Raw genomic sequence first — 14,288 nt, forward strand, 5'->3', positions numbered from 1 at the left:
GAACATCTGGAGAGCCGCAGGTTCCCTACCCCTGCCCTAAATCAACCTTCACCAGACTTGGGGAGAATCATCAGGACAGTCTCTGGATGATATTCTGAAAGTTTGGTGCTGCTATCTATACAATTACACCCCTTGCGGACCAAAACATGTAAAAACACAAAAATTACAAAAAAATTATATCTGAATTTTTTGGATTTATCCAAATTTTCAGGCATATCCGAATCGGCTTTGAGTCAGATTCAGGCATATAGATCATTTTATGCCCCAAAACATCCAAATCCAAAATTTACTGAATTTGGGGGGTATCAACCAACCCTAATCCTAAATACAGTTTCCTGGGAGTAAACCTCACTGAACAACATTAGATAAACTTCCATGTAGACCTGTTTAGGATTGCTTCATTAGTTTTAACTTTTCCCCGCTGCTCATTTTTATACTTTTAGAGATACAGGAGTTTCTGCTTCTAGGTGCATTTGAATCTGACTGTAATCATAAGTTATAAAATGTTGAATGATACAGTCTTCCCTTTAAAGTGAATTCATTATGCATACATAGTGGCTTTTCAAAATAGTTTCAGACCAAACTATTCTTCTGATCTTAGCAAATGTTTCTTAAACTTTGCCTTTATGGAAATCAAGTTTGAATGCTTATAAAACACTATTGTTGATCAGTCTTTGCTACCATATATACTCACGTATAAGCCAAGTTTTTCAGCCCTGTTTTAAGGATGAAAAATGCCCCCACAGCTTATACACAAGTCACCACTTACCAGCAATCACAAGCGCTTGTTGCTGCCCTTCCCGGAGGGCAAAGTGGAAACCCCCGCAGCCAGTGGGCTCTTCAGGCCTCTGCCAAGGCTGGGGGCATAGCTCAGGATGACCTCCCTGCGGCTGCACAAGCTGCTTGTTGCTGCCCACCTCCAAGGGTGAAGGGGGAACTCCGAGGCAACCCAGCTGGCTGGGCTTCCTTAAACCCCAGCCAGGAGGCAGAGGGAGCTCCTTATTTGGGCAGTGACTCCCCCTGATGTCACTGCCCAAATAAGGAGCTCCCTCTGCCTGCTGGCTGGCTGGGCTTCCTTCCTACCCTCGGCTTATACATGAGTCAATAAGTTTTCCCAGGTTTTGGTAGTAAAATTAGGTGCCTCGGCTTATACACAAGTATATAAGGTAGTTAAATAAACTTTGTAAATTAGCAACTATATAGGTACCATCCGAACAAATAAATAAATCACAATTTGAGCGATTTAGGGCACAAATTTGATTTTGCTGCTAGTATATAAATATACAGATATAAAATACACAGGTGGCTTCATGGTACATACCTGGACATCTGTAGAGAATCATATGTTTTCCGTAACAAGGGTTCTAGTGTCCCTATAGTATAGGGGGAAGGGAGCCTTGAGATTAGCTCTGAGACTACCTTAGCCAAATAGGCACAGATCAAGGCAGATGTAACAACCAGATGAAGCTAAAGCAAACAGCTATAATGTCACTGCAATATTCACAAGGCAAGCAGGAGTCAGTGGCAGAAACAAGAGTGGTTGTAAAACAATGACATTACTTTCACAATTGGGATGCCAAAGCTGGGGAATCAGGAAGTCTCATGAGAGGAGATAGGAGTTTTTGCCAATTATTTAAAGACAGGTTTACAAGACTAGGGTGAACATCTCACTGTTCTCCCACATTTCACAGGTAGAGAACACAGAGAAATCAAGAGAGCTATAAGATGAGACCACCTAGCTTGTTTCTTATGTGAGGCCATCAAAAGAGAACAACTGGGGGTTGTGAGAAACCCTACATAGGACAATTAGGGCTATGAGAGCATTACTGTCCCAAGTTCCATGGGTTTCCTCTAGGTAGCTCTTTTCATTTCCAAATAAAATCTGTTGTGTTCATCTTTCACTGCAGGTGAGCATCACAAGCCATTGATGTTTGTATGCCACGTCCAGGGAACAACAACTCTGACAACATCATTAATGGGTTCCCCCACATATGGAGACTCACTTGTTGATTAAGGTCTACAGATTTGTGCAATTTACTTGTATTAATTTAAGAAATAAGTCTTTTTTAAAAAGCTTCCATTGTTTTGAAGTTGGACTTTTAGGGACATAAAAGCATATTTCAAAACTATTGCTCATGGATTTATTGTTGCTGTCCTCAACTTTGGGGATAGATTTAGTTAAGCTTTGCTCTAGCCTGTGCACTCCAATTGATGTGATTGTGTCAGATGTAAAATTCATTCCTGTTATGACTTCTTAAGCCTATATCTGCCAGCCAGAGGTTTGTGCTGAGCTGAGATAAGCAATTTTATCGCTCTGTTTTCTATCAGGTACTATTATGATTCCTCTCCCTCCAAATGGTGAACTCAAAGAGCAGAATGAAAACAGAGCTGTAATTACCTGCTTTCTGGATATAGGAGGATATAGTTTTTACTTGTTTGTGTACATTATTCCGATAATGCTTATGAAGGAACCCTTCATACTAGGTAGCCAAGGGAAGGGGGCACTTAAATATATATTTGTGCTAGAAGTATGTTGTATCCACATCAGATTCCCCCACCCCTATACACACACAGAGACGTCACTTATATCCTGCCTTTCTTCCCAGTGGGGACCCATAATTTTTCCTCCCCTCCATTTTATCATCACAACAAACTTGTGAGGTAGGTTGGGCTAAGAATATTTTCCTGGCCCAAAATAATTTAACAAGCTTTCATGGCAGAGTGGAGATTTGAACCTGGGTATCCCAGATCCTACTCCAACACTTTAATTATTACACCACACTGGCTCTCTGGTTAGATGGTTGGATCCTAAAAATGGTAAGCATGTTCTTACTGAAGTGGTTATTTTTCCACCTTCCACTTCCTCCAATTGCCTAGAAAGTTCTCCTAAAAGGTTGGGCATTAAGGGAGTTGGGTGGACAGAATACCATAAAGCATGGAGGACTGCAGAAAAGAGGGAGAATTTAGTGAAATCATCCCATCTCCTAGCTTTATATGATGAAGGAAACTAAACAGAACAAAATATGCATTCATTTATATCCCACTTTTCTCCCCATAGGGACTCAAAGTGGCTCTAGAACACTATTTTACTCCCTTCTATTATTCCACCTGTCAGGTAGGTCAGGCTCTCACCTATTATTTACTCTCACCTATTCTTCCACTTGTCAGGTAGGTCAGGCTGAGAGTTTGTGATGAGGCCAGAATGCAAATGCTATCAACTGATAAATAGCCATCAAAACCAATATTTTCATAGTAAAGTCCTCTGGAATTATAAAGATTTAGAGAAATAGCAAATCGATTTTTTCCCTTGTTGTAGGCTTTATTTATTTAAAAAATAATACAGTTGGTTTAAAGAGAGATTTTTCTAGATGGAATAAATTAATTCTATTAAAGTAATGAATTTATGGAACAATACGCACTTTCTTATAAAAATCTTCTTATGTGCACCTCTTCTCCATTCACACAGAGAGCTTACCACCCTCCATAACCTCTCTCTCAGGTTCAGAGTACAAGTAGGTCAGGGCATCAGGGTGCTCAGGGCAGTCTTATCAACATTATAGGGCCCCTGGCAAAGCAGTGTATGAGATATGTACACATACATGCACGAGCGATTGTAGAAGGGACTGTGATACTAAATCAGGGGAGAATGCCATTATCCACTTGTTATAAAATTTAACATTAATATTGTTCATTATCTCTAGTAAAACACATGCTAAATATGCATTTTCCAATAACAAATATTTCTGGTTTCATATAGTATTTATTTATTAATTGACATCAAGTCATAACATACATAGATTAGCATGGGACCCCTCTGCTTGTGGGGCCCCTGGGCAACTGCCCAGTGTGCCCATGCATTAAGTTGGCTTGAGGTCATTACCCACATTGTCTCTCTTAAAATTTCTACACATACATTACTCTTTTATCTCTTAGCTTCTCTCTTTCACTCAAAGAGAATTTAGTCCCCTTTAATAACTGCCCTCACTCAAACACTTCACAGAGATATGGTTGGAGGCTTACATGCTGTTTCATTCACATGCTGCCACCATTTATTCATATCCTACAATATGTAAAGACTGAAATATTAACTTGCATGTGTGTGTGTGTGTGTATTTCTTCCCCTGAGAAATAGTCCATAGAGTTAAACAAAAACGGGCGTAACTTTTATTTTCTGGCTTAAACATAACACACAGGGAAGTAAGTTATGTGTTACAGTGCTTCTGTTCCCTAGAACTTTGAAACTGTTCCCCTGTTCTCACATTTGAGATATTTTTGTTACAAATTGACTTTTGTTTTCATTTAGCTTTAAGTTGCTCTTCTCCTCATCTGCACTCAGACATATTCTTTTCCCTCTCCCTGCTCAACTGCCTTCTTAACTCCCTTAACTGCTGCTGTTTAACTGCTGTTTTCCAACTGTCTCTCTCTAACATTCTGTCAGCTCCCATTGGTCTCTCTTAGGAACAGGCAGGACCTAACCTGTCTGTCACACTGACAAACTGGAGTTTGGAGTGTCTCAGCTTCTGTGTTTCTGAGTAAGACTTTATGTGCTAGAAAAATGTCAGCATGGTTAACTTGAAGGGTTTAAGACATTTTGAGAAATGGATTTTATGTACATTTGGTCAGAAAAAGAAAATCTCAGCAGGTTATACATTTTTAAAAAAATGGATTTAAGACACTCCATTACAGGAGTTCTGCAGCATGTTTGAAAGACAGGGATTTCCTTTTTTCCATGAATAAATATGAAAGAGACTTACTATAAGCTTCTCTCTAGATGGCACTGTGTTGCATGTAGGCTACACAAAATACCAGGGCTTAGGTTAACTCTTAGAAAGGGCCCAATAATTTATAAATATCTCGGATGTTTACAGATTACTGGGCTGCCATTCCTATATGTGCTATGACTGGATATTATTTACCAAGATATTACTATGCAGGCAAATCTGTTCCTTGTAGCAAGGCTGCAAAAATTCCCAAGTGTTTGCTGGTTGCAAATGTTTTAGGGTTGGAGATTCGGACAGTCCAAATCTGGATTTTTACCGAATCTGCAGTGATGCTTGGGATGTTGTGCTGGGAGCCTGGGAGGTTGGGCAGGATGCCTGGCAGGATTGGCCGGACACCTGGGAGGTTGGGCAGGATGCCTGGCAGGATTGGCCAGACACCTGGGAGGTTGGGCAGGATGCCTGGCAGAATTGGGATGCCTGGGATGTTCTGCAGGGTGCCTAGGAGGTTGGACGGGATGCCTGGAAGGATTGGCCGGACACCTGGGAGGTTGGGCAGGATGCCTGGCAGGATTGGCCGGACACCTGGGAGGTTGGGCAGGATGCCTGGCAGAATTGGCCGGACACCTGGGAGGTTGGGCGCGATGCCTGGGATGTAGGGTTGGAGATTCGGACAGTCCAAATCTGGATTTTTACCGAATCTGCAGTGATTCGGACGGATTCGGATGAGCACGGTCCATCCGAATCCTATCAGATCCGAATCCATGGGATTCGGATCACCAGCCGAATTGCGTTTTTATTTTTTGGTGTTTTTTTCACGTTTCGGCCTGCAGGGGAAGCATTTTTAAACATATTGACACCAAAATTGCAGGGTATCATCAGGAGACTGTCCTGATGATACCCTCCAAGTTTGGTGCAGTTTGGTTTAGGGGGCCAAAGTTATGGACCCCCAAAAGGGATGCCCCTATTCCCCATTCTTTCCAATGGGAACGAAGGAGATGAGGGCTACCCTTTTGAGGGTCCATAACTTTGGCCCCCCTGAACCAAACTGCACCAAACCTGGAGGGTATCATCAGACCAGTCTCCTGATGATACCCTGAAATTTTGGTATTGATATGTCTATAAACGTGCCCCCTGCAGGCACCCCCAGAAATTTGAACAAGATTCTTTGTTCTGCAGTGTAAAGGTTTCAATGGTGTTGATGGTAAGGGCAGCCGCCTAACCTTGAGTACATTCCACAGCCCGGGCGATGGGCCAGCTTCATCGGCGGAGACTTTATCTCTGCGCGGGAGATGAGGTCTCCGCTCCCATGGGAAGCAGGGAGGGGGATGGGATGAATAGAGTTATAACCTGTGCTTCTGGCGGGAAGTGTCATTCCTGCCACTGCGTGTACTTGAGCTTTCTAAGATGTCTGAATAAACGGTCTTTTTTCACCAAAGAGCCTTTTATTTCTGCTTCTATGGAATTCCTTACATTGTGGCAGGAATGCTTAATTCATCTATATCCCTAGTGCAGTGGACCTCTGGTGTCTCGGCATGGAGAGGTTGAATATTACTGCGGAAGGTCGCGGTAGCCCCCCCCAAAGAGTGGCTCCGACCTTTCCCTTCTGGATCTGGAGGAACCCGGCGGGGGAACGGCTCGCTGGTGACTCTTTCCCGTCCTCGTATCAGCTAACGAAGTCTTCCTTTACTCAGTTGGAACGAGGGACGTGATGAGCGCACTCACATGGGGACTTACATGAGTCGCTTAGGAAGCCGTCTATGGATCGAGCGCACTGTTTACCGTGATCGGATCTCTACCCCGTTTTCGTATGGATTACAAACCTCAGCATGCAACCTGTCATGGAGGAGACGAGGCCTGACTCCACCTTTCATGCGCGCAACCCAGGAGTCCATTGAACGATCTCCTGGACTCCGTCAGATTTTGGTGATGCTCCCAAAGAACCACCGTGGCACAGCACTGGGGCCCTCGATCCGAACAGCACTGGGATCTAAACCTGGGATTGGGAGGTGTGTCCGTACCGCCTTCGATCCGGACCCCCCTCGATCCCGGGTCAGCGGTTGCGCACCCCAGGGAGCCACCGGGGTGGCTACTGGTAAGTCTCCGGATGTCTCCAAGCTTCCAGACGACGAAGAGTCCGAAGAAAGCCTCCGCAACTCCCAGCCGGATCTTCGTTCCCTCTCCCATCGAAAAGAGAGCTGGGATGAAGCAGTGGGCCGCACTCAAGCGAGATGCCCAAGAAGTACATTTGGACCCGTGGAATGCCAGCTATGGGGAGGAGGAACGGGCACAGTTGCAGCAAGAGCGCCAAAACCTGCAGAGGGACCGGGAACAACAACGCAAAGAAGTCCAACTCGAGTTGGACCGTGCCAAAGATGCGCTCCAACGAAAATATGCGCAGAACCTGTCAGTCCATGATAAGGTCCTGGAACACTCCAGACTGGATTTACAGCCGCAACGCGAAAGCTGTTCAGGCCTTTATGCACGCAGTGAGCTACTGCAGCTATTAAACGGGACGAACTGGCTAAATTGGAACGAGAAAAAGCAGCCCTGCATGCGCACCAGGATGCATTGACCCGCAAGGAGAGAGAGCTGGCTGCGTTGGAGAGGGAACTGAGGAGGCAGCAGACCAGGAAGCCCCAAATTGAGTCTATGCTGTTACTGATACTGCCGGGCGCCAGAGGGGCAACGTGGCTGGGTCCTGCCACCCAAACGCCAGCGCACCGGTATTGATACCGCGATTCCGGCCCCCCCTGTGCAACCGCATGCCCGCCCAACCTGCTCAACTCCGGTAACTGCCGCCTGCCGGGCGCCAAGAGCCGTGGAAAGGGGTTACTATAGGCCCCCGATACCTGCCCGCTTTGATGGGACCGCTTCCAAGCTTCCCTACTTCATTTTGCAACTCGATGCCCACATGGAGGACTATGATGATTTATACCGGTCTGAGCGTGAAAAAAATACGGGACATCGGCTCAGTCCTGGATGGGGCGGCAGCCGACTGGTTTGTGACCCTTTTGGATTTGCAAGATGAAGACTCTCAGACGGTGCCCGCATTCCTCCAAGCCTTAAGAGCGCGCTTCCAAGATCCGGGCGCCGAAAATGAGACTATCCGCACCATCAAAACTGTCCAGCAGGGCAACCGTCCGCTTGCAGAATTTGCCCGCGGAATTTCGATGCGGCGGCTGCTCGACTCCCTCCTGAGTTGCCTGAACGCATGAAATGTGAATACTTCTCAGATGCTGTTGACGGCAAGCTGCTGAAACGGTGTTTTTAATCTCGGGTTCCTCGCGACTGTTGCTGATTGGATCCAGTTGGGATCCCAGGTGGCGTCTCGCTTGGAATACGCTGCGTGCCGGAGGCCGCCCACGCCCCAAGCCTGCCACTGCATCCACCAAGGCACGCCCAGCCGCCCCCACCGAGACCACCTCTGAGCGCCGTCGCCGACTGGGATTGTGCCTTTACTGCGGAGGGCCAGGTCATCTAGCCGCCAACTGTCCGAAGAAACAAAACCAACCGCTTCCAGCCACGCTGCACCCCATCTGCCAAGCCACCACGCCAGAAGTCGGGGCCGCCTCCGACGGGCTCTTCTAAGGCGGTCATCGGCGCTACCTAGAGGAGGGAAGCAGCTGTTTGTCTTTCTTCAGCCCCCATGGATATGGGTCCAACTCCTGACGCGGGGAGTGAAGGCAGCGCTCCCATTACTGTCCAAGCGTTTCTGGCCAACCCCGCTAAACATACTCGCATTATAGCCTCGGCCCTTGTGGATTCTGGCTGCTCCCATTGCTTAATGCGGCCCCAGGTGGCAGAGGAGCTAGGTCTGGACCAAATTCCCCTGGCTAAGCCCATACCATTCACCCAAATGGACGGCAGCCCTCTCGGGAACGAAGGACCGGCCCAGTTCAAAACACAACCGGTTCTCCTCCGTTCCGCCCACCATTGGGAGAAAATTAGTTTTATTTTGGCGCCAGTGGCCAAAAACTCCATAGTTTTGGGCATGCCATGGTTATTGTTACATGAACCAAAGTTCATTTGGAAAGAACGGATCTTAGAATTCACTGACCCTCCCTGCGGTGAACACATGAATTGGGGGGAAAACTCAACTTCTCCTGACACACACCCCTCCCTGGCTTCATCAGCGATTGCTCCCGATTCTATTGGCATCCCACCGGGCGTACCAAGATCTAGCCAGAGTTTTTCAGGAGCAAGAATGCGATCAGTTGCCACCCCATAGAGACACTGACTGCAAAATCGTTATACAGCCAGGGGCGCAACTGCCCAAAGGTAGAATCGACCGTATGAGTCCCACTGAGAGAAGGAACTGCGTGCCTTCTTGGACAAGAACCCCGCTCGCGGGTTCATACGGGCGGGCTACCAAACACACACACGCTGCTCCCGTTTTGTTTGTAAAAGAAAGATGGGTCTTTACGGCTTTGCACAGATTATCGAGGTCTCAATGCAGTCTCCTGTCCAATAAATATCCTTTGCCTTTGATCAAGGACCTTTTAGATGCACTGGGCAAAGGGCTTGCATCTTTACTAAATTAGACTTGAGAGAAGCTTACTACAGGGTCAGAATTGCTGAAGGCTATGAACACTTGACTGCGTTTAACACAAAGTTTGGACAGTTTGAATACTTAATAATGCCATTCGGGTTCAGTGGGGCCCCCGGGGCTTTTATGGCCCTCATCAACGAAGTTCTCCATGATTTATTGTACAAGGGAGTTGTGGTATACTTAGATGACGTTTTAATTTATTCACAAACCATAGAAGAGCATGAAGCATTGGTTCGGGAGTATTGAAACGCTTGCTCAACAACTCTCTCTTTGCCAAACTCTCCAAATGCTGTTTCCACCAGACCTCCATTGACTATTTGGGTTACCGGATCTCGCCCGAGGGCTTAAAAATGGATCCTGCTAAAATTGACGCGGTCCTCCAATGGCCTGCCCCCACCAACCGCAAAGAACTCCAATCTTTTCTGGGTTTTGCTAATTTCTATCGTGACTTTATACCCCAATTCGCTGAGCTGACTCTCCCTCTCACAGACCTCTTACGCACTAAGGGTAAAGATCCACTGTCCGCCAAGCCCGGGGCCCCCCTTTCCTGGTCTGAAGAATGTCAAACAGCCTTTCAGCTCTTAAAGTCTGCGTTTACCACCGAACCTATCCTAAAGCACCCTGACCCAGATCTCCCGTTTGTGGTTCACGTGGATGCCTCGGACAAAGCGCTTGGGGCAGCCCTGTTGCAGAAAAATAAAGATGGTAGGCTGGTTCCGTGTGCTTATTTATCAAAGAAATTCTCCGGTGCTGAACTCAACTGGACTGTGGGGAATAAAGAGACTGCAGCCATCAAAGTAGCACTCTCCACTTGGCGCCACTGGCTGGAGGGGGCTAAACACCCTTTCAGGTTTGGTCGGATCACAAAACCCTGGTCAGCTCTTTCCACCCCCCTCAAGATGTCCGCAAAACAACTCCATTGGGCCGATTTCTTTTCTCGTTTCTCTTTCACAGTCCATTTTTCCCCGGGAAAACCAATAAACTGGCTGACGCCACTCGCGCCTACCCGAGGTGGAGCTGCCTCACGAGACATTCCACGCACTGTTCTCTCCTCCCAGTTAGGACTGGCTGTCACCCGATCTCAAACGTCCACTCCTCCTTCACCGCCCATTCCTAGTCTCGTCTCTCCTTTCCTGCGTGAACTCGAGGAGGCGGGGCTGCACGATCCTCCAGCTGGGAAAGTGGACTCCCACTGCGTTTGGAGAATGGAGTTTGGCGGAGGGGGGGTGTTGGTACGTGCCTCCCCCCCTCCGCAAGCAGGTTCTTGAAGCCTGCCACGATGCCCGCTCGGCTGGACATTTTGGCTTTCTGAAAACTCTGCATTTGGCCCGCCGTCAGTTCTGGTGGCGCGCAATGCGCAAGGACATTGAGGCGTATATTAAAGGCTGCTCTGTTTGTGCAGAAGCCAAAACCATTCCGGGAAAGCCCCATGGGCTGTTGAAACCTCTCCCGGTGGCCTCCCGCCCTTGGGAAGTCATCTCCATGGATTTTATTACAGATTTGCCCGAAAGTCATGGCAACACGGTCTTGTGGGTGGTGGTGGACTTATTTTCTAAACAAGCCCATTTTATTCCATGTGCTTCCATCCCCTCCGCTCCTAAGTTAGCACGGCTGTTCATTCAACATGTTTACCGTCTACACTCCGCCCCTGTTAAGGTGGTCTCCGACCGCGGCCCCCAATTCATTTCAAAGTTCTGGAAGGCGTTTTTGGGGTTGTTGGGGGCCGCGGTCGGTCGCTCTCTACCACGCTCAAAGTGACGGTGAGTCGGAGAGAACGAACAGAACCCTAGATCAGTATTAAAGTTGTTACACCAACTACCACCAAGACAATTAGTACGAGCTTATTCCTTTTGCGGAGTACTTCTATAACAATGCGGTTCATAGCAATACAAAAAAAACCCCTTTGAAATTGTGTCTGGTCGCTTGTTCCCGCCGTTGCCGCAACTACCCGCTACAGCTTTGGATCCTCCAGAGTTTCAACAATGGATTTCATCCCTAGCCGAGGGATGGAAATCGGTCCAGACCGCCTCTTTACAACAGGCTAAGGACTCCCAAAAGCTGCAAGCGGATAAGCAATCGCTGGGATTTTCCTCTGCGTGGAGCTTGGGTGTATTTGTTCACCAAAAATCTCAGAGACGCATAAATTTTCCAAACTAGGCAAATGGTTCGTGGGACCTTTGCAGATTACTAAAGTGATTAATGATGTCACTGCCCGATTGGATTTGCCTAACTCTCTTGGTAACATTCATCCTGTCTTCCATTCCAGTTTACTCAAGGAGGCTCCCGCTTCCGATGCCTGGCACGACTGCCGGAGAGACCCCCACCAACTATTATTGATGGCCACAAGCACTACGAAATTGACGCCATCCTGGACTCTCGCTTTAATCGCAAACGCTTGCAATATTTAGTCTCTTGGGTGGGATATTCCTCTGGGTATAATCAATGGGTTTATTCCGAAAATATTGACGCCCCACCCTTATTTCTGCTTTCCAATCGCCTTTCCGCATAAACCTGGGGGGGAGGGGTCTTCTTTAAGGGAGGCAGAGTGTAAAGGTTTCAATGGTGTTGATGGTAAGGGCAGCCGCCTAACCTTGAGTACATTCCACAGCCCGGGCGATGGGCCAGCTTCATCGGCGGAGACTTTATTTCTGCGCGGGAGATAAAGTCTCCGTTCCCATGGGAAGCAGGGAGGGGGATGGGATGAATAGAGTTATAACCTGTGCTTCTGGCGGGAAGTGTCATTCCTGCCACTGCGTGTACTTGAGCTTTCTAAGATGTCTGAATAAACGGTCTTTTTTCACCAAAGAGCCTTTTATTTCTGCTTCTATGGAATTCCTTACATGCAGTGACTTAGCTGCATTGCTGTCAATGGTGAATTTCTGATAGAGGGCTGTGGAGTGCATATTTCTCATGGTAAACCCACAAAACTTTCAGGGTATCTTCAGGAGTGTCTCTAGATGACACCATCCAGGTTTGGGGAACTTTGCTTCAGGGGGCAGTGGGAGATGGGCCCTACCCTTTTTGGGTCCCATAGAATTAAACCCCCTGAAGCAAAGTTTCCCAAACCTGGATGGTGTCATCCAGAGACTCTCCTGAAGATACCCTGAAAGCTTTGTGACCATACCTTCAGAAATGTGTACCTCACAGCCCTCTACCAGAATTTCCCCATTGACAGCAATACAGCTAAGTCACTGCAGAACAAAGAATCTTGAGCAAATTTCTAGGGGTGCCTGCAGGGGATGCATTTTGAGATGTATCGGCACCAAATTATTAGAGTATCATCAGGTGACTGTCCTGATGATGCCCACCAAGTTTGGTGCAGTTTGGTTTGGGTATGGACCCTCAAAAGGGGTGCAACTATCCCCCATTGTTTCCAATGGGAGCTGATAGGGGATGGGGACTACACCTTTGAGAGACCATAACTTTGGCTCCCCTGAACCAAACTGCACCAAACTTTGGGGGTATCATCAGGACAGTCTCCTGATGATACCCTGAAATTTTGGTGTCACTAGTTTTAAAAATGCTGGTTTGCGTGTTTCACCGCTCACTCACTCCAGCAGGCTTCATGTGCAGGAGCGGTGAAACATGCAAACTGGAATTTTTAAAGCTAGTGGCACCAAATTTCTGGGTATCATCAGGGGACTGTCCTGATGACACCCCCAATTTTGGTGCAGTTTGGTTCAGGGGGGCCAAAGTTATGGACCCTCAAAGGGGGCCCCCTATCTGCCATCATTTCCAATGGGAGCTAAGGAGATGGTGGCTACCATTTTGAGGGTCCATAACTTTGGCCCCCCTAAACCAAACTGCACCAAACTTGGGGGGTGTCATCAGGACAGTCTCCTGATGATACCCTGATATTTTGGTGCTGATATGTCTAAAAATGAACCCCTGCAGGCACCCACAAAATTTGCCCAAGATTCTTTTTTCTGCAGTGACTTCTGCATTGCAGTCAATGGGGAATTTCTGGTGGAGGGCTGCGGGGTGCACATTTATCAAGGTACAGTCACAAAACGTTCAGGGTATCTTCGGGAGAGTCTCTGGATGACACCATCCAGGTTTGAGGAACTTTGCTTATGGGGGCAGTGGGAGATGGACCCTACCCATAATATTGAACCCCTTGAAGCAACGGTCACCAAACCTGGATGGGGTCATGAAGAGACTCTCCGGAAGACACCCTGAAAGTTTTGTGGGTTTACCATGAGAAATGTGCCCTCCATAGCCCTCCCACAGAAATTTCCCATTGGCTGCAATGGAGCCAGCCAGCCACTACAGAGCACCGAATCTGGGGAAATTTCTTTGGGTGACTGTGAGGGGTGCAGTTTTAAAGCTACTATCACCAAAATTTAAGGGTATCATACAAGTACTTTCCTTATGATACTCCCCAAGTTTGGTGAAGTATGGTTCAGGGGGTCCAAAGTTATGGACGCTCAAAAGTGTAGCCCCCATCTCCTGTTAGCTTCCATTGGAAACAATGGGGAATGGGGCACCCCATTTGAGGGTCAATAACTTTTCCCCCCTGAACCAAACTTCACAAATCTTGGGGAGAATCATCAGGACAGTCTCCAGATGTAATCCTGAAATTTTAGTGCCGCTAGCTTTAAAATTGCACCCCTGCAGGCCAAAATGTGTAAAAACACAAAAAAAATCAAAAAATAATAAAAAGGACCCGAATTTTTCGGATTTACCTGAATTGATTCGGATTCAGGCATACAAATCATTTTGTGCCCCAAAATACCCAAATCCGAATTTTACCGAATTTTTTTAGTATTGACCAACCCTAAAATACTGATGTCTAGTTTATTGGAGATGTCATAAGACATTTACAGGACTGGCTGCTAGTTTATCTGCTTTTGCTGTTGCATAGTATTTAACAAGTTGAAAGTTCTCAAGGTATAGTAGAGGAGTGATAAAATACTGGAAAATTTTCCTTGACTAAATTTATTTACTATATTTGTAGTCCACCTTTGTCATTGACACTTAAAGCAGATTACAAAGTATAAATCAATACTATCAATACC

This window comes from Sphaerodactylus townsendi, linkage group LG09 (genome assembly GCF_021028975.2).
Source record: "Sphaerodactylus townsendi isolate TG3544 linkage group LG09, MPM_Stown_v2.3, whole genome shotgun sequence".
In the NCBI taxonomy this organism is placed as follows: domain Eukaryota; kingdom Metazoa; phylum Chordata; class Lepidosauria; order Squamata; family Sphaerodactylidae; genus Sphaerodactylus; species Sphaerodactylus townsendi.